Here is a 27142-nt window from a genome sequence, read left to right on the forward strand (position 1 = left end):
TTAAAAAGAGGCTGCTTCTTGCAGTGTATAGTCATCTCTTAACTATGAGCTTAGAGAATTTAATTTTAATTCCCATGTAAAAACTTATTAGGGAGAGGATATGAAGACACAACACACAAAACTTCGGCTATTCTAACCTCCAAGTTAGAAAACTTAAGTCGTGGTTGGTGGGGAGGTTGGTTTGCTTTTTACAAATGGATATGCGTAATTTGCTACTTGCAGATGCTCCCTCAGATTGCTCTCAGCAGTTCCGTTATATGGGTGAGCAGTTACCTACATCTCTTAACATTGAGATTTTAAATGATGTTCAAGTTTCTTTTCAAAATGGAAATGTAAAATTTACATTGTACAGTAAGATGATAGGTGTTCAAGAACAACAAAAAAAGCTAGTTTAAGATCATATTGTATAAACATTCTGCTGGAAGACTTCTTACCCTGACTCCTGTTGTTCATCTGTGTATAGATAATTCTTACGAAATAAAGGATTTATCTTTGTGAATAGAAATGGGTGTCCTGTCAAAATGGCTCTTCAAGCTTTGCAGCAATTTCCAGAGGAAACAGTCAGTCACTGGTATGGAATATGAATAGCAGTGATTTTAACAGCTATGGGAGTATGGCTCTTCCATTCAGCATTCAGAAAGGGAAGCTTTGAATTGGCCTTTTTAGTAAAAGCAATTGTTGGCGGTGCTTGGTAATGACAGTGAAGCTGGTAGCAAATTGTGGGGGCGTGGGTTAGCATAAGGCAACCAAATTCCTGATGATCGATCGGAAAGGTGAGTTCATAGAGTGCACCTGGATTCTGTTCCCACTCAGCTTTTATATCCCCTTCATTTTCAGTGTATGAGGCTGCAAAAACATGTGAAGAGCACTCACGTTAGATGCATCATGCTGATGAGAATGAAAATTCTTGTTAAAAGCTTGACTGTTTCTTGCTTTAAAATAGTGTATTTTTATAAATGTAAACTCTTAACTTGTGAACAATAGAAGTAGATCTGTTTTAAGAATTTGCTTGAGCCCTTGACATGACTTTATGTGTAATTACTGACTGGATTTCTTTTTTGTGCAGCTGTAACTCCGGTTTCTCATTATCAAATGAGAAAGCAGGAGATTGTTGAGGGTTTTTTAATCTATTTACACGTAATTTTGGTAATTCTTCTAATGCACTTGCACCATATCAATCTGAGCTACAATAGCCACTGGTCCTGCAGTCACTCTGTCTCAAAGCAATCGTCACTGAGCTCTGCATGGTCTTGCAAAGTGCACCGTACGTCTGGAATGAATGAACGTATGTGAGATCCTGGAGCAGGCTGGTTTTTTTCAGGTACGACTGGATGAACTTCCAGCTGTTGTTTCTAAAGGTTCGTTTGCTCTGTCTTTAAATCTTGTAATGATACTGTGCAGGAGTACTCCATAAATGCTTACTGACAAGAAAGTCATCAATTTTTGAGGGAAAAGAGCTATAATGGGAGTATGGGGTTTTTTTTCCTTCATGTATACATATAACTTCTATTAGTGCTAATTTGAGTTGCATGTGTGCATCAAGGAAAACAGTAATTACCAATCCCGCATTTTATAATCTTCACATAAATTAGGAATCATTTTGAGGTTACCATGCTCATTTAACATCCCATCTGTGTTCAAACAATGGTTGCAGAAGTGACAATTTAGTATTCTATCGATTATCTGCTGCTTCCCAGTGAAAAATTTCCAATTACGTTTATTTTGGTTAGTCGAGCATCTAAACAGTCTTCCCTACCTTTAGTCCTGACGTCTGCTGGAAATTTATAGTTTCGGCCTGCGCACGGGACAGGAGATTTGATGGCAACTGGCCGCTTTCTTAACTGCATGCTAAAGAGTTTGTTCTGTTTCTTGGAAAGAGCCAGGGCATTTTTCTAAAATAATAATTATATTTTTTTAAAAAGGGTTGTGAAGTGATGTGGCAGTACTGTGACGTATGGTAGTCTTATTAATGAAATGGTGATGTCATTGATGAAATGGTGAGGGCGGTGAATTGTAGATATCTGAGCATCCTGTAGGACGGACATTCTAGAATTCGGCTACTTCTTGACTTCAGTGTACAAATCTCATTTCTTTTTAGGAAAATCCGTAAATGGTTAGTCCCTGAAAAAAATCTTTTAAATTCCTGCTGTGTGACTTTCCATCAGTTTCTGCAGATGTTGTGACTAAACTCAGGGAAAAGACCTGAGCTTTATGCAGCCTGGAAAACCAACAGAAACCTTGAGAGCGCAATCCTACAGAAGAAGGTCTGCAGGCTGAGGTGGTTCCAGTCCCCAGCTCCCTCTTGTCTCCCACCAGGACGCTGCCAGAGCCTGTCGGTGGCACCTAAAGTAAGAAACACTTCTATAGCCGGGCCTCGGTTGGCCCTGTAAAGTGCCGGCCAAATGCCTAGAAGCATTGCTGTATGTTGCTATATATACGAGGGGAAGTATTGCTGTGTATTGTCCTGTGGGTGCTTAAGGAAAGAGCCTGGAAAACCTGGTGTATGGTACGCATCACAAAGCGCTCGTCTAGACGGACGTTTGGTCAGCCCCGTTGTGATCCTCTCTACGTGAAGTATTGCTCGTTCTACTGGCAAGCTGCATGCTAGGCTAACGGTAGCTTCCTAAATAGACTTCAAGGCATGTCCCTTGAGAGTAAATTATGATTAACTTTCTTTTGAGTCACTGGGCACTTGTGAAAGTAGGGCTGATGGAACATGGTTTGTGTGCATAATTAAATCTATGAATTCACAGAGCTGCTGTGCATGTTTTTCCTACAGCTGCAGTGTAGTCATGACCGTAGTCACCTTAGTGTTTCAGTGCAGGATCTCTCTCAGATGAGAAGTGTCAATTGTACTAAGTTGCACAGTGGATTTATTAATTCGAAAGAAAGAGGAAAAATGCATTTTTACTAGTGTCTTAGGGCAGCATTTAAAATAGCATCCCCAAAGTTGAAAAACTAATGTGACATCTCAGCTCCCCCACATTTCATTTCCAGTTTTCAGTGCTTTGTAGCCCTTTATAAAATTGTCAAGTAAAGCATTTATGTCACACCAACTTAAAATGTCTCTTGTAAAGCTATCAACCTTATCCTGGAGAGGAGAGAGGGAAAAAGAGAGAAGTTTTTGCCCTTCATTATGGAGAGGAAGAAACAGGCTGAAACGTGATGTATCAGCTTGTGTTGTGTCCTTTGAATGCATTGTGAAGTGCTCTGCAAGTGTCACCTGAAGATTTTACTGGCCTTGTGCATCCACCAACAAATATTTAGAAAAGTGGAGGCTGAAAGGATGAAAAGTTTCCATTTTATGCTAGTTAGAGAAAATGGAATGCGAAGGTCAGTCTGTAATTGGGAGTGAACCTTTCAAGTACAGTTGATGCATGAATTATGAAATGGGCTATGCAGCTTTCAAAAAATGGAAATCCATGTTCATGTATTTTCACACAGGGGTGTAAAAATCTTTATTTCTTCAGTGATTTGAAAAAAATCCTGGCTTTTGAAGAACACAGATAAAAGATTGAGCTTATTTGCAATTAAAACCAGGAGATGTTTTCTGGGAAAAATGGTGTTTGCAGAAGTTGTAAAAGGTAATGAGTGACATCGCTTGTTGCTACTGTTACTTGTTACGTGATTCAAGTAATCTAGGGTATTTGGCAGGATACAAGGGAGGGGGAAGAGCACAACGCAGAAGTATTTTAGGCTGGAGTTGTTACTTCTGCCTTGCGCGAACTTCACGTTGGTTTATTTCAAAGCCTACGTAAGGATTGTGCCGGTAATGGGGTTTGCGTGTTTGGACCTGGGTTCGTAAGACCTCACCAAAACAAGACGCACCAGGTCAAGTCTTAACGACAGTCCTATAGTCTCTGCTGGAAGGAAGCTCTAAGGAACAGCTTCTTAAATGTTAGCGAGTGAAGCAGAACGACTAGAATGCTAAGCAGTAATACACTACCGCTAACACGGGGAAGCTGACGTATGAAGTAGATGAATGTGTAGTGTATTTGGCCAGCTCTCCCGCAGGTTGTGTAGTAGGCGTCACAAATATCTGTAGCATTAAGAGAAAGATTTTTGGCAGACTTTAGACTTTTTAATGGTTGAATCCAGACTTCTGTGCATGTGTAAAGTGCATGTACGTATCTGAGGCTTCTTTAAAGCGGAGACTGGAAGGAATTTGAAAAGATGAGTAACCTGAAAAATTGTGTCAGGGAACACCTGAAGTTTATCTTTGAGGGTGTGGAGGGACTCGATTGACGTTTAGTGGTGTGTGATGTGTATAGACCATAGAGTGACTATAATGGATGTTACTGAAAATGTCATTTGCCTGAGCAAACAGTGTTTCCTAAGTTTCTAGGGTAAAAATAAATTGATGACCTTAAGTTGTACAACACGCTGGCTTTTTTTTTTTTAAACCGTATTTTACAGTATTTAAATATAAATGTCAGAGGAAGAGAAATTCAGAGGTGAACTTGGGTTAGTGGGGGAAGGAAGATTTTCTAAATTCAATCCCTTAACTGCAAACTTTGAATGTTTGGCCTCGCGTAACAGCGGCTGCTTGCAGGCGTTTTCCTTGCAGCTTTGCATGCAAGCTGATCACTTCTCCTTAAACATTGCCTTACTTTGCTCTGTATCTGGGCTGTAATTCTCCTGTAATTCTCCCTAAAATATTCCCTGTCTAGAAGAAACATTACCAGCTTCTGTCTTAGGGCTGGGCTTTTTCCCCTCGCGTGCTGTGGAGGAGTGCTGCCTTTCAAAGGACCTGATCGGGTGACCCCAGCGGGCTGGGACGCTGCACAACGAAGGCCCTTGTGCTGCCTTTGGAGCTCTCATGTAGCGACTGTCTTGTGGGGTAGAGGTTTGCTTTATGAAACGCTGCTCGGGGAGCTCGGCCGCAGCATCTGCTTCTTCCAGTTTGGGCAGGCAAGTAGCCTGAAATAGGAGGAGGCTGATAACAGCAGCCTACTCGGTGCTGTCTTTTGTCCACTGTGGCTTATGTATTATTTGAGTTCTACAGGCATCAAATTTTCAGTAGTGTCTCTGTGTGATTGTGTTACGTAGCAGTGCTTCCCTAATGGCCCGAGATAGCTTTGCAGAGCGTGGTACATGCACACAATTCTCACAGTGTGGAAAGAATGATTTTGAACGTCGCGTCCACCAAAAATCAGTGTTTAGCAGAACCCTTTATTTCTGCTTAGTGCTGCTGCAAAGAGCGTACCTGTCTGTTGAAATCTGTGTTTGGGTACTGTATGGCTGTAATAAGTGGAGGCAATTGAATTCAGTCCCCATTAGCCTTATGCTTTCTTATCAGTCCCCTGGAATTTTTGATGTTAGAAATCTCCAGCTGACCACGGAAACCTTCCTTCACCAAATGTAGAACTTCACGGCTAAAATTTTACCTCCTGAATGTCAGCGTGGGCAAGATTTAGCTGTCACTAAACAAGAGGTTTCCTGTACATGCTAGCAGCATGCGGAACATTAGGATGGGGTTTTTTTTAAAAGCGGTTGCTGTTGCCTGAGCTATGCTCCCGGCAAAATTGGTGGTTGGAATTTCCATCAGGTATTAGATTCTCAAGTCACAAAATATTTTGTACCAAAAAGCGGCTGTAAGTTGACTTAAAGATTTCTAAGACTTCCTTTGTGCATTTTGTGTCATAGGTTTGTACATTAGTTACCGTAATTCTGTCAGACTTAACGGGATACTTCCATGATGCAACGGCTCTCAGCCACAATCTGGAAAGTATTTATCCGCACAACAGCCTGTAATGTGTGCTTTGTGTACAACATGCACTGGAGCGGTGTGTTTAAAACCCTTTATATCTTCTTGCAGGAGTTGTGTATGTAATTCACAAGCGAGTAACACTCTCAACTCCTCATTCATACAGATAAAGCCATCATGCCACACCATCAAGCCCTGAGTACATATACGTACTAAACATAAACACTGAGACCACAGTTAATAAAAGGAGGGACGGGAAACAACTGAAGGTGGACTGCAATATTGAAAAGATTACCTAATAGAAATAGTATAAGAGTAATTGACAGCAAGTCAAATGCAAATAACGCTTGGGAAAACAAAAACTACTGCAAAAGTGGAAAACTGCTCTTCAATGTATGGTCAGCTCCAGAAGCTGACAAAAAGTGTTTTCTGTTGATTATTTTTGTGGGTTTTGTTTTATTTTAATTTAAGGCCCAAAACTTTCTAGCTGTTATTTAGTCTACTGGAAAGTACTCAAGTTCTAGCAAATAAATGTCCAAGTGATTCTAATAGGTGTCTCGAAAAGCAAATCCTACAAAGGGCTGTGTTTTTAGACTTGGATATTAAGGTCTCGGTGGAAATTCATTCAGTGGGAATATAAGCTCATGTCTAATGTCAGTCTCTGATTTAGACCAAAGCTGCTTTACTGACATTTGAGCCGACCTGTGGAGATCCTGTTCTAACGAGAAAACTGTACAGACTTTCACAGACCATAAATTCCACTGAATACATCTCTTAAGTACTTTGCTCAAAGGAATGTTAAGCTCTTTTACTAAATCTGCAATTTATAGCTATTTGACAACTTTGAGTTTACAGTCTGACAGCTCACGTCATCAGTCGGAACACGATGAGCAGAGACAGAGGCTGCATTGCTTGCTGGTGACTTACAGGAATCTTGTAATAACAATCAGCTAGAAAATGTTGGAAAGCTGTGACAATCTGGAAACTGTTTGTGACATCTGTTAAACACGCTTGTTTTTATTCCTATCGACCGTAGTGAGACGCGAGTGCTATTTCATGGAAATGGAGTGGTTGCGTTCCAAAGTGGGAGCCAAAAGTCTTCCTGGAGGACCCATGTTGCCATTCAGGTGAATTTCTGTATAAATGACCAGGACACATTCTTAGCACTTGAGCCAGATTAAAAAGAAGTTACTCAACAGATCGTTTCTCGCTGACTGCAGGAGATAATGAAGTGACAATAGTTAGCCTATGAACTTTGCAGGGAACAGAAGAGGAGATGAGAGGAACCTCGTGAAATCCTTGCTGTTGAGTGCTTCGAGGTGACCCGTGCTGTCTGCATGGGAAGTGAACACAGACTAATGGCTTTATGGTTCAAAGCAACTCAGTGACAATTTAAAATGAAATGGGCAGTGTTAGAAGAGATGTAAACTCACAGGTGCACGTATGTCGTCAAAGCGTAGAAGGCCTTGAACATGCACGATGCATAAGTGTGACCAATCAAGTAGAAGAGCTGTGTCTTTCTACAAGAAAAGATTCTTTGCTAGATTAGGTTGTTATGCCCTGTAACTGAAGCGTATGGTTCCTCGCAGTGCAACTGTTTCCTCTGTGATATATTTTGTAGGCAACATCTATTGTTTTAATACACACTATTCCTAAAGCCCTCATTACTGAACCTGCTTTAAGACCGGTTGGAATGGCGGCACGGGAACCGAAGAAAACATTGGTTTACCAGGTAGTGGCAATGTAGCCAACTAAATTCAGCCAGTGCTGCTGTTGAAAATAGGTGCAAAAAAGAACCTGGCCGTAGAAAATAAAATGTCCTTGCTGAATCACCCAGCTGTTGCCAACACAGTTGTTTGAATCACAGATCATACAACAGAGGTGGGCAACAGCTACGGTATGGTAGCAGATATGCGAAGGGAAGCCCTTGGCGCTGTCGAAGCCACCTCTTGCTCTGCAGCCAGATGTTTATCTAGAGCTGAAGCTGTGATCAGCCTGGTTGTGGCTGACTAACATGTTTCCTTACCCATTGACTAGCTATCCATAAACAGAGGAAATGAACTAATGATTTAAAAAACCCAAACCCACCTAGGTGATAAAATTTAACTTTCCATTCTTTCCAAGAGCTGCTCCAGCAGTTTGTGGTTCTTTCCAAGGGCTCCATACCTTCTCACCAGCCTTGGGTCAGGTTGGGACAGAGCATCTCTGATTCTGCCGATGAGTCACCTTGAAGCTGCTCCCCAGTGCAGACTGGAAAGTGGTCTTTGTGGATCAGCCCGCAGCATATTACATGGTTTGATGTGGTGGTCTGTTTGTGAAAGTGTCAAAACCACTACGGCTCTGTAAGGATTAGCTGAACCATCTTAGCACGGTTCTAGAGAACCATTATGAACCATCATATGTGCTTGTACCTTGGAGCCCAACGTGCTGGCAAGGTACAAGAACAATACACTCTAAAAACTAGTTAGGGAAGAGTTTGATGTGAGCAGGGTGTGGTTACCTAAATCCTGGTGGCTTTGTCAGCTGAAAACTGAATGTTGTATGCCCGGGAAGCACGTACGTGAATCTTTTCAATGTGACTGAACCTTTCTGTGAGAGTTGCCTCAAGTGCAAAGTCAACATCTGCAGTCAAGCTCTCCGGTCATACACATCACAACACCGTCTTTTTGAAGAGAAGCAGGAACAATGTGAGAAAATGATCACACAACTGAGAATATGTATTTGTCCGGTAAGGAAGATCTCGCAAACCTTCCAAATGTCTAGACTTCAGTCGAGATTAATGTCTGTGGATCTCAAAATCTGTCATCACAAAAGACACTATAAAAAGGTTGGAAATTGAGACCTTGCCGTAAGTCCTATAGATAATTGCCTGGCTCCTTTATGGCATATGAGGTAAGGTTACTTCACACAGGCAGGGCAATTACCTACTATACAAATGGAAAATGAAATTGCAACTTTGTGTGCGATTGTCAAGAAGACACTCAAACTACAGGCTATCTAGCAGAACTGCTGCCCTCTTCTTTGGAAGAAAAGCTTGCATTATTCTCTCTGGAAACAATGGATTTGAAGACGTTAATCTTTTTAAATGTGGCCTTTCAAGGTGTCCTGTGAAAGATGATGATCTGCTAAGTGTTTATACTGGTTTCTGCAGCTTTCAGTCTAACAGAGGGAGAAATCTCATCACCTGAGACCTCCTAGGGCGTTAGTGTGAAGCTAAAATTCAGACTGAGTTTAAGCAGAGACCAAGCTGACAGCAGATACAGGGCTTAAATACAGGTTATGTGATGCATTGGAGAATGAATTGAATGGCCCTGTGCTGTTAGGATGGACTAATAACTGAGTAAGTGTTTTTCCCCTTTTTGACTTTTCTTATTCAAATTAGGGGCAAGGAGGAAAAAAAAAGTAAGGATACCAGCGCTGTATTCCCTAGAGCGGGAGTGGATAGGTTCCAGGGGAGACGGAGGAGGAGGTCCTTTCCTGGTGCAGTCTGAGGCAGATTAACAGCGTATCTGTCAATATGTCTTCTGGAAGGTAAAAAAAAAATAAAATTCACTGAGAGATTATGAATTACAAATTACAAAGGAAAGCCTTGGTTGTAATCACTCACCATAAAAAAAAAAAGTCTTTTAATTTTAACTTTAGTCTTAATTTTGGGGAAGATGATGAGGGATGCAGGAAGTACATTTAATCTATACTTACCATTGTGTTTCTTTGTGTTTTTGAAAGTATACGTTTTGCCTTAAGAAAGAAGCTAAATTGGTTTGCACAGGTGTAAAGCTTTCCTTTTATTAATATTTAAATAAATGGGGGACTGTCGCTGAACTGCAATTTAGTATTTTTTTAATCGGTCTTTGTTGGATTGGAAAGCATTTATTCTGTTAGGAGGCTATAAAAAAGAGATTTATCCTTAAAATAAATTAATAAAAATCTCTTGTGAAAATGCTGAAACTAAGTGGAATGTTTCCAGAAAAATCAAGCATTATTATGATTTTTTTTTAAAGTGTGTGTAAAATAATCCTGTCTTCCAAAAAGATGCTTGAAGTTGTTTGGATAGAGTTGGCATCTGCCAGAGTAGAGTCACACATAAGATAACATGATTGACCATTTTTGGCATACGATGGTCTAAATTGGCTCATCTGTTGGCTGTCAGTCTCTTCTGAATTAGATCCAACTCTTTGTAGGCACGTTTCCATCTGGTTAAGTTTAGGACTCAAGCTGTTTATATGTTTAAAAAAAAAAAAAAAAAGTATTTTGTACCAATAACGGTTTCTGGAAAAAGGTTTTTGCTTATGTTCCTTTGAATGCATTTTGAAACTCTTCGGGTTTTTTTACTGGTCAAAATAACCTTCTAAAGAGTGAAAGATGTGCCCATGTGTTATGTTAAGACCCTTGAAACATGCAAATAAAATGGAAAGAAAAATTTTATACATATTTAAGTGTATGTATATATGCATGCATATAATTCTATAAGACGCTATTCTTCTAAATTGGAAAACCAGATTTTAAGTCTGCTAATATTTTAACTATGTACATTAGGAAAGTAGGATGAATACATGCTGTTACATTCTCATTGAGTCTTTCTAAGATTGGCCTTGCATTATTTTTATTCTGAATATTAGCCATCTGGCACTGTGTGCTGCAGTATTTAGTGCCACAAATAATAATGAAAAATATGGTAATATCTCATGATACTTTAACGTAAAAATACAAGACAGAGGGTATGAAGCTTTGGGCGTAGAATCTTAAAGCTGCCAAAGCATCTTCTTCCCTCTGCCCTTGTTTTCCATAAATGATTCCTTGATTGGAGACAGCAGCGGTAATAGGAAAGTCCCTGGTTAATGCACGTTAATGAAACTGCGTTTCTTGTAGTTAAGGAACTACAGGCCTGAAGAACAATGGGTAGGGAAAACTCCAAGATTTAGACCTTTCCGTTCAGGTCGATGTGGCCACATCCAAGACACGCGACAAAAAGCTATTGGACTTCCGACAGACCAGAGAGGGCTCTGTCTTTTCCACATCAGTCAAGCCCCGTACAAAACGCTTGAACTTTAAACGAAATAGCCTTTTCCTTCTGTCTCCCCACATTGAAATACGATGACAAGACTGTTGCATATTCAGCGACACTGTTGTTCTCGCTGTAGTTAAGTTGCACAGTTAGATGGGGCTTAAAAGAGGTGAGAGCTAAACTTTAGTGATTCTGTAGGCTGATGCAGAGGTGACCTGCAAGCTAACTCGTAGCGCTTACCAAGCTCTCGGTGCTTCAGGAAAATAGTTCCAGGATGTCTAGGTTCAAAGGAAGCGAGCATTTTCATGGACATTCATTTTAGAGAACACTTTTGCTGGCAAGAAGAGTTTACGTATTTCTCTAAGGTTGGATTTCTTTTTGAAGACGGGCCAAGCAGCAGTTGGGATGGCAAGACCTATGTGGCCATGCTACATTGCTGCCCTGCCTGCACTAAACCCAACCGTTTCCATCAGCTCTGCTCTCCGTAGCCTCTGTTCACTACTGGAGCATCCTCTGTACTTGAAGCAAGAGCGTAAAGCATAAGGTGCCTCCAGGCGCAAGGAGCTTAATGTTTCCTGAAGAAATGGAATAATTTATTAGAACACTACAAGTAACAACTCCATCAGCGATAAACAGGACTTCGCTTTCTTCTGTTTTCGTGCAGCCCACCCCAAACAGAGACAAGAGCGTAACATGAAAGATGGCAATGTTAAACAAACTTTGAGTTTCCACCTGATAACAAAGAGTCCTCGCCAGCTCTTTTGACTCTGCCACCTTCATCCAGGAGTTTCAGACGCCTGCCAGCTTGGCAAAGCAGCAACTAGGTTTGGACTATGGGATATCCAGAAACATGTACTGCATCTCTGCGGTTCATTCGCCCAGCGCACGTAGCAGAGGCGTCCAGCCTCATCGGGGTCACTAGATTTACTGCCCGTGAGTAGATCAAATCTATGATGAATCCACAGCAGGTCTGGTTTTTCCCAGGCGTGTGCTGGAGCAAGGATCAATGCCTGAGCAGTAAACTGGGTGTGCACAGGCTGCGTGGGGCTCGCTGCACGCACGCCGAAATTCTGTGTGGAAACGCAGGAGCCTTCAGCCAAGGGAGTCAACACCACCTCTCTGTTCTACTTCATATTCATCCGTCTGACTGCGTCCCCTCGATGCGCTAAAGGACGTAGGAGCGCAGAAGGGGCTCTGGGACCCTGACGGTGATACGGCGTCGGGAGTTTCAGCTTGGGGGCTATCAAGAGCCCCCAAGGCTCAACAGCTCTGCTGCTGCAGTGGGTCGTGCTGTCTCAGAAGCTGTCGGTCAGCAGACCGGTCCCTCTTGCCTTCGTCTCAGCTTTCTACTTTGACATATCCTGGTCCTTTTGCTTTCTCCAGCTTTTGTTCTAACCTGTGCTCTGGCTCACTGCAAATACACCAGACCATTCCTGAGCCTTTTTTGTTGTTGCTGCTGGTGGTTTTTCTTTTTTTTTCTCCGCATCCCCCCCCTGCTAATACAGTGGCTTCCCCTGAAGTGGCCAGGGTTGTTAGTCCTGCCAAGGAAATGAGAGAACACAGAGCCTTCTGTCCGCAGAGCATTCGTCTTGGCCAAGGCACAAATGTAAGCTTTTCTTTCCTCCTGTTCAGAAGCCACCAATAATGAGGTGTTTGGCCGTGGAAACATGGTAAGACAAATGCACAGTTTCAACAAAGATCTACAATTTGAAGCTGAAATGTTGGGAGGAAGGTGGGGGGCAATGGAGAAATAGATAGGGACTAATTTGGGGGATCAGAGCCTATCAGCAGCACAGTGTTAATGCTGTATTGGGCCATGGGAGCCTCCCAGGCTATTGACCTACTGGAACTTTCCGACTTGAATAAGGAGGTTTTTCAGCCTTGTGAAGGACTGGCAAGGGAGGGTTGGCTTTTTTTGGGTGGAGGGGGTTGACCGGTGGAGCAAGGAGCATATCAAGGAACGGAGAAGCCTGGAAAACTGATCTGGGACCCTCCTCACCTTCCTGCCTTCCGTAGCTCTGTCCGGCACGTTGGAATTTTGTCTTGCCCAGAGAGGTCACCACCAGCCTTGAGTTTGTACCGAGTGTTTCTGAAACATCACCCGTCAGGGCCAAGAGAAGGTAGGGACTAAACAGCAGCACTGTTTCTCCAGCTCCTCTTAGACAGCACACTGGCAGGGGGATGCAAAAAGACAGGAGTGTCGAGGGAGTCTTTCTGCAACCAGTGGGGTTCCTAATGAGCGACTGTTTCGGGCAGGGTTTCGATGGTTTTTTGACAAAGCTCTAAGGCCTGCCAGGTGGGACAGACAGGAAGGGAGAAATTCCGTATGTGGCAGTTCATGATTCCAGCTTTGTTTCTTCTTCAGGAATTGCTTCAGCCTCCGTAAGAATGAATCACTGTTTGCAGGCTCAGCGTTATTTCCCGCAGCATACAGTCAGTTTTGAATCACACATCAGGACCTAGGAAGGAAGGAGGAGATGGGGTGAGTCCCTCACCCACCTGAATCAAAGTCCCCCTCTGCATGGCGTGCCTCCTGTTCTGCCAGCGGTCTGCATTACACCGTTCTCGTTCAGAAGTTGGTCCTGAAAGTCTGACAGAGTGGGGGAAGAAATCCTCTCCAGCTCTTTGTGGTAGGGTGGGATAGGTGGGTGATGTCTCCTGTTATCCTGCTGCCTTTTGCTCTGGGTTCTTAAGGTTCATAACATCTGGGCAGCTTTCTGCTTGAACCATGATTTTCCAGGCTTACCCAAGAGCGTAGGATTTGAGAGCTTTGAAAATCACATTCGTGTTGTACTTGTGCCACAGGCAAACCAGAATTCTCCTGTGAACCTCTGCCTTTCTCTCTGGTACTGTTTAGCAGAGGGGCTGTGTACGGCAGAAATGAATCAGGCCATGCAAAATGAAGGATTTAACCCTTCCTGGGTATGCCTCAGAGAGGCTCCCATGCGTCAGGAAAAGTAGGCATGAGGAAAAGAAGGAACGATCAGGAAATAGGCGCTTGGAGAACTGGAAACCACCGCGGCATTGGCCTATTGCCATAATCCAGGCTCTGCTATTTTAGGCTCTGACTCCTGCTTCCTAGACAGACAAGCAAGCGTAGGCTCCCGGCATATATATGTGTCCAGGCACACGGATTTTGTGTGAAGACAGCTGGGAGGATGGGACAGATGTAAATGTCTGATCTGCTCCGTCTTACAGGTTGTAGTGAATGATTACGATGCACGTTGCAGCTGCACTGTATTGGGGAGGTCGGGAGAGCAGCGAGGGCGTGCGGCAGGGCAGAGCGAGGCGCTGGCTGGCATTGCAATCGCTCCTCGCTCAGGGTTTTGTTGATCTCTTCCTGCCAAAAGGAGTTTTCGTAGCACCTTGTTCTCGCACCTCGGAGTCTCTTTATTTGACAGTCGGGAGAATTAATGCCCAGCCAAGGTGGGCAGCTGCACTTCCGTCACGTCAGGGCACTTTTTACATCTGTTTGTGGCAGTACATAAAAAGATCACAGTGCACAGACTGTTAATTTTTAAGATTGCCCAAGATGCTGTGCAGAATTTTATGCCGCTGATCGATTAGTATTGTGGTACTTGTGTAACCGAAGTACCTTAAATGAGTAGCGTGTGGTGAGTGAAACTGAAGGCGTTCTATCGTATCATGGCTACAAGGATAATCTTTGAGCCTTATGTTTGTGTTCTCTCTAAAAGACAGCATTTAAATAAATACTTGGGTTGTCGTCTTCTAAACTGGATCCAGGTGCAATGCTTATTTAATTGAATGTATCTTTTCATCTCCACGACGGCTCTCCCCACGCTTATGTCTCATCTTATCTATGTGATTATATTCTGCTGATTGCTGTAGTTGCCAGCCTCCCTGCACGCCGCACCGCTGCCTTCTCCTTTCCAAAGACGTCAGGAGGAGTTGGGTAGGTCTGACAAACTTGGTGTCGGTGCCCCCGTGCTTCCAGTCATGTCATTCCCGCTCGCTGCAGGCTGCAGCGAAGGTGCCTTAGCAGAGGAGCTGCCAGATTTGCTTGCATGCCTTTGGTGGCACTTCTGAAGGTAGTAGGCTGTATGTGAGTGTGCTGGGGGCAGAGCGACTGAAGGCAAAACCTCCCCCGAGTTCATGAAATTTTGAAAGCAGTTAATGAACACCATCCAAATGGTGTGGGGTTATTTTACTGGGCACTGCCAGGTGCACTGTCACCATCTCACCTGACCCTGCTTAATTACTCATTTATATTACTTGAATCTTTCTGTCAAGAAAATGATGGGAGGTGAAATCAAATCAGCATGTGGTAGAGATTACAAATGTGCAAAGGTATAGGGATGTATTGGGTTTGCGTGGCAAGGTTTTGGTAGCGGGGGGGCTACAGGGGTGGCTTCTGTGAGAAGCTGCCAGAAGCTTCCCCCATGTCTGATAAAGCCAATGCCAGCCGGCTCTGAGACGGACCCGCTGCTGGCCAAGGCCGAGCTAGTCAGTGACAGTGGTAGCGCTTCTGGGATAACAGATTTAAGAAGGGGGGAAAAAACCCAAAACTGCGCAACAGCAGCTGGAGAGAGGAGTGAGAAGATGTGAGAGGAACAGCTCTGCAGACACCAAGGTCAGGGAAGAAGGAGGGGAACAAGGTGCTCCAGGCGCCGGAGCAGAGATTCCCCTGCAGCCCGTGGGGAAGACCATGGTGAGGCAGGCTGTCCCCGGCAGCCCATGGAGGTCCACGGTGGAGCAGATCTCCACCTGCAGCCCATGGAGGACCCCACGCCGGAGCAGGGGGATGAGCCCGAAGGAGGCTGTGACCCCGTGGGAAGCCCGCGCTGGAGCAGGCTCCTGGCAGGAGCTGTGGCCCCGTGGAGAGAGGAGCCCAGGCTGGAGCAGGTTTGCTGGCAGGGCTTGTGACCCCGCGGGGGACCCACGCTGGAGCAGTCTGTTCCTGAAGGACTGCACCCCGTGGGAGGGACCCACGCTGGGGCAGTTCGTGAAGAACTGCAGCCCGTGGGAAGGACTCACGTTGGAGAAGTTCGTGGAGGACTGTCTCCCGTGGGAGGGACCCCACGCTGGAGCAGGGGAAGAGTGTGAGGAGTCCTCCCCCTGAGGAGGAAGGAGCAGCAGAGACAAGGTGTGATGAACTGACTGCAACCCCCATTCCCCGTCCCCCTGTGCCGCTTGGGGGGAGGAGGCAGAGAATTTGGGAGTGAAGCTGAGCCCAGGAAGAAGGGAGGGGTGGGGGGAAGGTGTTTTTAAGATTCAGTTTTAATTTCTCATTACCCTACTCTGATTTGATTGGTAATAAATTAAACTAATTTCCCCAAGTCGAGTCTGTTTTGCCCATGACGGTAATTGCTGAGTGATCTCCCTGTCCTTATCTCGACCCACGAGCCTTTCGTTTTATTTTCTCTCCCCTGTCCTGCTGAGGAGGGGAGTGACAGAGCGGCTTTGGCGGGCACCTGGCATCCAGCCAGGGTCACCCCACCACAGGGAACTGATCCGTGCGATTCCCACAGCAACGTGGTGATGCTGGAGAGGAAAACCGTAACTCAGGATCGGACTGGGAGGTGCCACCACTATGACAATGACTCACTCTGTGGCCTTAGTCAAACCGCTTACTGCTCGCCTCTGTTTCTACAGCAGGGCATGCCACTTCAAGTACGTGCCCTGCTGCAGTGGGATCGAATCATTTATTTGCACATGATGTACAGCATATCCTGGGTCCCACTGTTAACGAAGAACAAGTGAGATAGATTAGTTGCTTATTTTGCAGTACTGAAAGTTGATGTATGAAGTGTTCCAAATTCAGAGCGCATTACATATGTTGCTATATGCTATTCCTGTTTTATTACTGCATATACACATGGGGCTCTCTGACGCCATGAGAACAAGGACTAAAGTGCTCAATATTTTAAAATTTTAGTCAGAGCATTACCTTATCAACTTTTTAGACTGTATGCGTTGTGTTGTCTAGGATGAAAAGGCAGCAGAATTTCGTGTAAGCTCAAGCGGTAACTTAAGAATAGGAACCTCTCTTAAATAGCACAGTGAACTTAATTAAACCAAAAGGCTAATACTCATCTTGCTTTTCTTCAGTTGCAGTTAAAACACTTGCGTCTGGTTGTGTTTGCGAAACAATTCTGTTGATTCAGAAGACAGAACAGCAGAACTTTCCTCCAGTCCCCAGTGCAATAACTGTGGACATGGTGCATGTGCGAGGCCAGCAGCGCTGCAGATGTCATGCAGAAATAGGGCTGCAATACTAAAAGCTATTGTGGGGGTCCTGCGAGAACGGATGGATTTTATAAGCTCGCAGGCTCTATAGAAGCAGGCTCCTGCCTTGCCTGTTTCTCTCACCCTCCTGTTCCCTGCCTTCCCCTTCAGGCGCCAGGCATCTCAGCAAGTCCTAAGCAATCTTGAGCTGAGGCAGCCTCTTCCTTTTAATCAGCAGCATAGTTTTAGAAGCTGTTCTGTATTAATAATGCGATAATGAGAATAAATCAGAAGAGCTGTTGCAACCCCTGACCCGATTTCCCCCATCCCTCTCCCCTCTTCGCTTTTGGCATCTACTGAAGCAGGACTGACAGGCTTCAGGCGGGAGCGAGTTTCACTTCTGTGCTCCGAATGAGCAATGCCCGGGGCGGCAGCGCTGACATCCCAACAGCCCGGCCCCTGCAGCCGTCTCCATTGTAAACTACCTGCCGGTACGGCCTGCCCTTCCCTTTCCTTCCCTTCCCGGCAGCCGAGCGGGCTGCGGGCGCAGCACCGACCGCACACCGCTTCGCCTTGCCTTCCTCCCGCCGCCCATCTTCCCTCCCCGCCCCTGCCCAGAAGTGCCGCGATAACCGCACCGCTGGTGCGCTGTCCCCCGCCCCGCCCGGGGGAGGTGGTGGTGGGGGGGGATGCTGCCCCTCGCAACCGGGGCGGGCCGGCGAGCGGGCTCGCTGCCCCCGGGGCTGCCTGCATTCCCCCCCCCCCCCCCCCCCCCCCCGGCCGGAGGGTGCGCTACCAACCCCGGGGCCGGCGCCCAGCCGTGCCCGCGGCGGCACCTGCCCCGGGCCCAGGCGGCAGGTGAGGCCGCCCCGCCCTGCTCCGCCCCGCCGGGGTCCGGGCCCGCGTGTGCGGGGCCGCGGTGACGCGCCCTTTATGCCCGGTGGCGGCGCGGTGCGCGCTCCCGCCGAGCGGCGGGGCCGGGGAGGGAGTAGGGGGGGTGGGGGGGGGGAGAAACGGGCGCCGGTCCCGCGGCTGAGGGGAACAATGGCAGCGGCGGCGGCGGCGCTTCCCGGCACCTCCTGAATGGGCACAGGCGGCCGGGGAGGGGGAGGCGGCGGCGAGGAGGGAGCGGCCGCGGCGGCGGCGGAGGAGGAGGAGGAGGAGGCGACGGCGAAGGGGCGAGGCGGGAGCCGCCCCCCCCTCCCTCTCTCCCTCCCTCCGCAGGGATCGCGGGGCCGGCGCGGGCTGGCTGCGCGCCGCGGGGGGCCCGGCCGTGAGCCGCCGGGCGGCGGGGCGCTGAGGGCCGGGAGCGCTGGCTCCGCCGAGGGCCCTGCGGCGGCGGCGGCGGCGGCGGCGACGGCGGCGGGGGGGGGGGGAGGGGCGGGGGCCGGCGCGCGGGGGGGAGGGGCGGGGGCCGGCGCGCGCGGGGCGGGCGCGTCCACCTGCGCGCGCCGGGGCCCCGGGCGCATGGAGCAGCGCTGAGCGCCGCAGCCGCCGCCGCCGCCGACACCGCCTGGCGGGCGGGGGGACCCACCGGCCCCGCGCGGCTGCCTCCCTCGCGGGCCCGGCGCTGAGGTGAGTCCCGCCGCGGCGGCGCTTCCGACCCCCCCCTCCTTCCCGACCCCCCCCCCCCTCCCGCCCCCGACCCCACACACACCGCGGGAGCCGCAGGGGAGGCGGCGTGAGGCGAGCGGGGGAGGAGGAGGAGGAGGAAGAAGAAGAGGCCGGGGGGGGGTGGGGGGATGCTGATGGCAGTGCCGGCCTGCGCGGCGGTGCGGGGCGCGGAGGCCTGCGGGGAAGTTGCGCGGCGGCGGCGGCGGAAGGAGCGGGGCGGCCGGTGTGTGTGGTGCGTGTGTGTGTGTGTGGTGTGAGGGGGGGGCGGCCGGCGCCGGGCAAGTTGGCGCCTCCCCCCGCGGGGCGCCGCGTCCCCCCGGGCAGGTGCCGCGCTGGGCGGGGGCGCCGCCCCACAGGGCCCCGGGGGGAGCGTCCGTGTGTGTCCGTGTGTGTGTGTGCGTGCGTGTGTGTGTGTGTGTGTGTGTGTGTGTCCCCGTCCCCCCAGGCCGGCACCGCTGCCGCCCGTCGGTGCTTCCTCCGCCTCCCCTCACGCCCCGGCGGGGTTTATTTACAGCGGCGGCGGCCGTGGAGGGGGGGGGGGGGGGCTGCACTTACTTCAGCCTCGGCCAGAACAAAAAAAAAAAGGGGGGGGGGGGAGATGGGATTTTTTTAATTTTTTTTTTTTTTAAAAAAAGCCCCAACCCTGGAAGTAACTGTCATTCTGCGTATTAAACTAGAAAACTGGCTAATCAAATAAAACTGGCTCATTGTCTGAAACTCTATCCCAGCGAAAAATGCGGCTGTGAATATAATTAACCATCTGTCTAGCGAGCGGTGGAGAATTGGGTTGGTGCGGTTTTTATTCCGGTCTCTTTAATTTCTGAACCGCTTGTGCGTCCGTGCAGCGGTGGCAGCGGTAATGTGTTTTGCTTACTAAGTGTAAGATGTGACCTGTGTGTGTGCGTGGATGATGCTGAAACGGGGGGGGGGGAATAATGAAATCCTCGTCTCCGAAATGAACTGTGCTGCTCGCGAGCGATACGGCTTATGATATATTAACCCAAACAAGCTGTAATGGGACCGGCGATGAAAGCAAAGGTTATGCGTTTTCTCTCGGTGATGCTACCCGGCGTTTCGCCTCCCGCTTGGAACAAGCGCAGGATGGGTGCGTATTTGGGGAATTCGTGGATGGGTGTCGTGGGTGGATGCGTGCGGCCGGAGGGGAGCGGTGCGCCTGTGCGAGCCAGGGCCTTGAATGAGCCTCTTGCGTGAAAACAAAACGGCTCTGCGGTTCTTAAATCTTCCCCGAGGTTTCCCTCCGCTTCTGCTCGGCGGTTTGCTCATCCCTTCTGCCCTGCACCGGCCCCTCCAGCCAGCTTCGCCCGAAACCTCTGTGCAACCATCAACATCCTGGTATTCAGATGTGCGTTCTCGGTGTTGGAGGTACCTGCTGTTATCGCTGGAGCAGCGTGGTAATGCGGTAACCACTGTGCCCACAGCAAAGAGTCTGCTGGAAAGTGAATCGTGTGTGTGCCTGTACACACGCTCGTACTTGTTGGGGTTTTTTTTGGTGTTTTTTTTTTTTTTTTTAGTTCAGGTAAGGGAAGAATACAGAAACTAAAAAAATAATGGGCGCTCAAGCAGGTAGGATGCAATTTAAAGTCACTTCAGCTAACACCCCGTGCAAGACTACATTTGTTAAGGTATGTGAACTGTGCATAAGGCAGCAGTCTTTAGTGAATCACTTTTTAAAAACAAATACTTGACAAAAGAACCAGACCTGCTAAACGGATAACAATTATGTAAGCCCATAGTAGGTTTTGATGTATGTCAAGTCTGTTAAATAAATCAACCTGTTCAGTGAATAAATCTGCTATGCACCAGTGCCTTATTATTATTTCTTTTTTTTTTTTTTTTAAGAGAATAAACCTGGCTGTGTATTTAAGATGGTCCTACTGAGCATGTGAATCTTATGGCCAAGCCCCATAGGTGCCAGTGGCACAAGACAAATCCGTGGGGAAGGTGGGGTGCAGGAGCATGGGGAGGGAGGGGGCACACCGAGTAATAAGATAGGTATTAAAAATACACAAAGATGTGCATAAGGACTCCTAGTGATAAAATTCTCACTGATCCATGTCTTGATGGAGTATTTGCTTTGCAGTGGCAATGGCCCATACAAAGCTACATTGATTTAGCTTTCTCTGTTCACGATGGCAGTTCTGGTGAATAATTATTTTCCCAAAAGCCCTAACTAAGGGAAGAAAGAGAGTCCCTGCTTGGCCTACACAGTAGTACAGTATCTTTGAAAGCGCGTATCCGGCTGCAAATAAAGAGAGCCAGTTCAAGTGTTACTACACTCAGCAGAAATAAAAGGGAGGCAGAAAAGGGGAGCAACCGGCCGGCTTCCCCGTGCGCCTCGTCCCCCTTTCCCTCTCTGCACCTCACCCGGCGTTTTGCTTTGGGGGGCAGGGAGGAGGGATTTTTGTGGTTTTGTTTTTCCTTTTTTGTGTTTGCTGTCGCCTTTTGGAGGCGAGGCTCCGGCAGCCCACTTAAACATTGAGTTCTGAATGATGAGGAGTCTCTTTTGGATGAAAAAAAAAAAAGGAAAAGATTGTGGCCAGTGGGTTTTAACTTCTGTAGCTGGTACAGGGAGAGGGAGTAGGGCTGTGTGGGGCAGTGCTTTGATGCTGTCCTCCTCTTTTGAGGTGGTGATGCCTTGTGGGTGTTTTTGTGATCGATCACGTGCGTATATTTTCCTGTCTTTGGAAAGAAACACGAAAAGACTTAAATGTGTTTGCAGGACCAAGAAGGGGATAAAGTGGTCCCAAACAAAGGGATCTGACTCAGGTTGGCATCCCGGGTGTAGGACACAACCATCGATACAAGGTGCAGCAGCACTTCTCAGATAATAAGGCTTTTCCATCGTAGCCTGAGTGATAACAAACCAACCATGCTGATTTCCCCAAGCACAACAGTGAACCGTCCCCTTAAAGTTTATGCCCTGTCGCAAACAAAAAGCAACGCTTGGAAATAATCTTTTCCTTGGACAGAATCCAGGGAGGAGAGCCATGGATACTCCAGACCTTGCCCTAGTCCTCGCATAGGGGCTGTGCAGATGCTGCTGTAGTTGGGTTTGTGTTTGGCCCTCAGAGAGGTGGGTAGTCTGAGCGTTAAACACAGTAAAATTGCTATTGCTTCTCAGTAATGACAATTTTTCGTCTGTGAGGGAATTAAAAAAAAAAATATTTTGAGAATTGGGAGCAAAATAATTTTTATATAGTCCACCTGTTACGTTCAAAGTCCTGTATTTTCACCTGGGAGAGGATTGCAGTTTTTTATTTTTATGCTAGATCTTTGTGTACTTTTAGCCCCGCTTGAGTTGGCTTTATAATCATTACCTATGTATACAGTCAGGTGCTTGACGAGCCTGATTTTGTGGAAGCTGCCAGCAGTGAGTAAATGAGCCATGTGGCATAAAACCGAGCGAACCATGTTTTGTTGGTACCTTGCTCTTCCTTCCTTCCTTCGAGTTGGTTGTATGCACCCGTGGTGTCACCTGTGCAGGGGTCCCGGGCTGTTCTGGTGTAGGGACCTGCCTGATTTGTTGCCTGTACGTGGCGCGAGAGGCTTGGTGGGATCTCTGCCCTTTGATTTTAGGGCTCCTGGGTGCCGTTACAACGAAATGTTAAATAATTACCATGTGTTAGATTGTTGGGTAGAAAGCGGTGAAGTTACAGATGCTGACGATGATTAACTGGTTTAAGCATCCAGGCGTTGGGCGTGGGTTTTGCCTGAAGGATGCACAAATTGAGGATAAGCTGTCCCGCTGTCGGTGCCAAAGTGTTGGTACCATCGGTTCACTGCCTGTGGACGTGAGTAAAAATTGGGAGTATTTGGTAAAGCTGAGCCGGAGCAAAGTTTGCGGGAGGAGCTGTCAGTTCTGCAAATCAGTGTCGAACCCGGCTGCGTGCCTTATCCTTAGCAAAGTCGTCTTGGGAACAGCAAGAGAAGGTGGCTTTAGTTCAGTAGCGCTTTGGACAGCGAGGTGGTAGTGCTGGGTAGATTTTGTTTGCGGTTCAGGGGAGTAGCATGTAATCTGTGTAATACTGCTTTTGTGTGCCTCTATTGCAAATTGATGTCTGGGGAATGACATGTAGCAAAGGCTCTAGACCAGCAGGTCTCTGATATTTTTGTAGCAATGTCTTTTTATTCAAAGCAGGTGTCATGGAGATCTTTCATCCCAGGATTTCTTTCATCCCTGGCGTTTGTTAGCTTGTGTTAAAACTTTAAATCTCGAGAATTTCTTCTGTACAGAAGGTGTTCTCATACTGCTTTCACATGGGCTGAGCTGGATGATTATGTAGTCTCCAAACAGTGATACGTATGAGCTGGATCTGTGTCTGCATTGCTACGTCAGCTCTGTGAATAATACAGGGATGTAACCCAATGCCCTCCGGTCGCAGGAGAGGTCCGTGCTGGCTGCGTCGGAGGGCACTGCAGGGAGATCTGGGAGCGGGCAGCGGTGGGGGGATGTTGTCCCTGGGCAAAGTTTTCTTCTGACCCTTAAGTATTCAGAAGGTGATTTATGCCCAGCAATGTGAGCTCATACTTGCAGTCTTGCTTGGTTTTAACAAAGCTCTGGAAACGCTTTTTACTGTAAGATGCCTGATTTGCTTAATTTATCCAAGCTCTTGTCTCGATAGTCTCCCATGATGGAAAATTCTGTTGCCTAATTGTTTCCTTTCACTGGTCCTGTATTTCTTTGTTTTGTTTTGTTTGTGCTGTATCTTCAGAATATGGGTGGATGTGTCAGTAGAAGTTTCTGATGGATCTTCTTGTCTAAATTTACTGCCGTTGCCCCTTGGGAGGGTAGGACCATAGTGTGCTGGACCAAAAGGGCTGGCACTGCTTCTGCTTGGACCCCAGTTGATTCATTTACCAGATCAGTTTTAACACCTTTCTGAATTGTTGTTATTGTTACTGTGATCATTGTCTCTGCAAATAGCTGTTGTTATCCCTAGGCGTGAGACCAAGAGCGTCTCTGTCTTAAAGGTCCAGGAGAGCTTGAGGTCGGACTTCTGGATGTCACCTTGCACGGGGTTGCAATGCATATCATTGAAACTGGCAGGAACGGCAGAGGTTGTACGCTTGGCCTAGACGCTGGTGAGGTTTCTTTGCCAGTTTATCAGCTTTCTCACCTTGCTTACGTAGAGCCTCTGTTATGCAGAATGGCTCTTCATGCATGGGTTGCCAGTTCATGTTGGGAAGGTCATCCTTACTGCTTTGTGGTGTTCACGGCTGTTGTCTGAAGCTGTTACACGCTTCTCCACTGAGTCAGTTTGAGAGGTGAGTGCCAGGATTTCTAAAATAAAACAAAATAGTTGAGGCAATTTCTACCTCCTCTCTCCCCTGGGGTAAGGAGCTTCTCACGTACTAAAACCCAAGCACTTTTCCTGGTGTGCCGAAACTGGTGAGAAGGTGGCTGATGCTATGAGACTGTCACATTTTTGAGGGCATTCAGACTCCCAGATGGAGGTTATCAGAAAAATCAGCTCTTGTGAATCTTGCAGGAGGTGGCTAGACTTTGAGAAGTGCCAGGACGTGGCTTGGTGGACTGTAGCGTACCGCTTGGCGTGGAGCTCTCCTGAGAAACTGCCTGGTCGTTTCATTGCCTGTGCGAGACCTGGGCTCTTTGGAGGGCTAGCACACAAACCCCCAGCTCTTTCTCGGTCTCATTCTAGGTAAGGTCTCTGCCATGCTCGGGAGTTGCCTTTGGAGCTGCGTACTTAGAAAAAAATCAAATTCCTTTCCTCGCACTTGCAAGGTTTTTGATTGTGAATTACAGCACAGAAGAACCAAATGTAGAAAAGACAAGCCCTGTGGATGGATTTTGTTTCCTGTACAATGTCCCAATGAATGACTTAAGTCTTTGATGGAGAAGAGAAGTGGAAGCCTTATGAAGGGCCTGTTTATTGGCATTAATTATTTTTTATTAGTTACAGCATCCGTAGTCCGTTGGCAGTAGAAGAGCCCAAAGTAAGAATATTAAATCTTCAGAAGTTTTTCAAAGCTTGCATTTTTCATAAGAAGCTTGTGAAGCTTCAAATCTAAAGCTTCCAAAGCCTTTTTTTTTATTCTTCAGAAGTGCCACTGAAGCTCTTTTTTTAATTTTTAGTATTTTAGCTGAAACTATAAGTTTTATACATCAAAAAAAATAGTGCTTTCCCATCCATTGCGTTGGCCCCAATTTTCAGGTCTCTCGCTGGGTCAGCTAGATCCTCTGCAAGCATTGACTGTACTCTATAGACCAGGTGTGTACCCTTTGCTACCAATTTACTGTCATTTTTCTCCTCTGATTAGGGTTTTACTCTGTGGCTGGTAGCAGGCTGAAGCACATGCCGACATGAAAGGTGCGTTTGTTTGCAACCAGCCAGTTAGGACAATACTTGACCTTCACAGTTGTTGAATAACTTCAGAGAAATACTTAACTGCTTCATGGAAACAAGGGTTGTGGGTGGGAGTTTAACAAGTACATAGTGAATCTGGTGTCTCTTTGGCCAGCTAGCAGCACTTTTTCCCTGTAGCCTGGTAGGTCATGTTTTAATACTCTGAATATGAATTTAAGGTTCATGCTGGTATTTCGGTGGCAGTACAGATGGATGCTTGGTCTTATTTCGTATTGCTTCAGGGAATGGAGCAATTAGTACTCTTGGCCCTCTCTGAACTTCGAGGGTAAAAATGAAAATTGCCTTTTTTCAGGGTGGTTGCTGTTCTCATTTGTGTGAAAAAAATTATTGGGGAGTGGGATTATTTTAGCTACAAAAAGTTGTGATTTTTTTTTTTTTTTTTTTAAATGTTTTGCTTACATTAGATGAACAGGTTCACTTCATCGATAGCTGTGCCTTCAACGTGGAAGGATGGGTAGAGTTTTCGGGAAGATCAGAACGGAAAGTCTGCTGCTGACCACAATTTTTCAGCTCACGTTAAAGCAAACAAGCAAACCCCTATCTTCTTGACACTGCTGGCTCTGTAGGGAGCAACACGCAATAATTTCCCGTAGTTTATGTCTGTATCTAAGGAAATCCACTATATCAAAATCACCTGTCCATGTAGTGGCTTGTCTTAGGTTCTTTGTGTATGTGATATATTAATTTTGAAGTACATCGAGCAGACATTGCCAATTTGTGCAGAAATACAGCAGATTATGATACAAGCAGCATGGCTAATGTATAATACTGGAATTTAGGACCATTACTAGCCCACGGTGCCTACGAGTTTATCTGAAGCAGAGGAGCCACGTGGTGTTAACCCAGCCAGGCATGGCAAATGCAGAGAAACATGTCAGCTGAAACCTCCCACAGAAAAAATAATTTGTCCTAACCCAGTAACCTTCACTTACTTAATTGTCTTATTCGTCTGGTTAGCTTATCGTTTGATGGAGAGTTTGTACTGCAGTAAAAACAGTTGTGTTTATTGTGCCTGGTTTTTTTCTTTTATTTGTGCTAATTCCTTGCCTGCTTCTTTCTGGGTTTGGACTGGGCTTGTCCTCGTCTCAGCTGTTACAAATGCCAGCCTTTCTGAGCGTGAATGGGAGGCTAGCCAATCCACTGTATTTCCAAGAAGTCTCTGGTTTGAAAGGGTGAATTTTTTGATTGGCTTGATTGCTCAATCTCAGAATTTATTGCTGCATTAGGCAATGCAAAGTTACGTTTCGGGGTGTACCTTCAGGTTATAATTTATGTCCGTATACAGTGTCAAGCTAAGAGCCATGTGCTACTTAGTTTCCTCTTCTTCTGTAGAGGGTTGTTTAAGACCTGGTGCTTCATGATCAAGAGGGTGTAGTGCTGATTTTACCCTTCTGAAGCATTTCTGTTTTTGGAAGAAAGATGGGTATTGGTTATGATGCAGAGCTGAATGTAGAGTTAGTTTGTGACTGATGTGTTGGCTGTTATATGGTTGCTGATGTATGGAATTACTGATTCTGATTCATGTGTTAAACAAACCCTGGTATCCCAGTCGCTCTCTGTTTTTTTTTCCTATTAACTACATCCTCCTTTCCTCCCTTGTTTACAACGTTTACCTCTATATGCACAATCTGCCAGCATGTGTGCTGGATTCCCTCACTGCAAATACTAGGACGAGTTTAAGACTTCCTAAAGGTTAGTTTAGGATGAATTCAGAAGCATCTGGGATTAACTTTTCAACTACTGCAGGTAGTCTGTTGGTGGTCTGGAGGGGAAGTTCTGCAACACGAGCAGCTTGAGACTGTGAGCAAAAACTCAAGTGCAGGCTTCACCTTGGGGGGTTCAACCCCAACCCTCTCAACACCAACAGAAGACCCAAGAGTGGGAATGGAGGAAGATGGCCCCTAGGAAGGGATAGGTGGTGATACTGGAGCGACATAGTAAGCGTGACATTTCAGTGTCAATGATGGGGAGAAGAAGAAAATGCTGCTTAAATTGTGCTTTGAAGCTGTTTGCCCAGCGTCATATGGACAAGTCTTCATCTGCGTTGCAATCAGTAAGTTTGTGCACGGTGGAGTCCAAACATCGTATCAGAAATGCTTAATGATTATGTGGTGCCTTAAACTTCATGTGAAAGCGTAGGGGTTATTTTCCCCATTACAACCTGTAATAAACACAGAATATATAAAATCTGCAGCTGACAATATAGTCTATGAGTTCTCGTCC

The 27142-nt window shown here is 46.7% G+C and overlaps 1 protein-coding gene across 3 annotated transcripts in view; it reads right to left on the bottom strand.

Annotated features, from left to right (window-relative positions):
• SLC16A2 (solute carrier family 16 member 2) overlaps positions 1-27142 on the bottom strand; it is a 437579-nt gene that overhangs the window by 150228 nt on the left and 260209 nt on the right. The window contains exon 7 of one of the 3 annotated variants that reach the window (XR_007766939.1): positions 15604-15614. The exons of the other annotated variants lie outside the window; for them this stretch is intronic. The gene's annotated coding sequence lies outside the window, so the exon portion shown is untranslated. Of the gene's footprint in view, positions 1-15603; positions 15615-27142 lie in introns of those variants that run through there. 3 annotated transcript variants of the gene reach the window in all.

The sequence above is a fragment of the Gymnogyps californianus genome, chromosome 9 (assembly GCF_018139145.2).
Source record: "Gymnogyps californianus isolate 813 chromosome 9, ASM1813914v2, whole genome shotgun sequence".
Taxonomy (NCBI): Eukaryota; Metazoa; Chordata; class Aves; order Accipitriformes; family Cathartidae; genus Gymnogyps; species Gymnogyps californianus.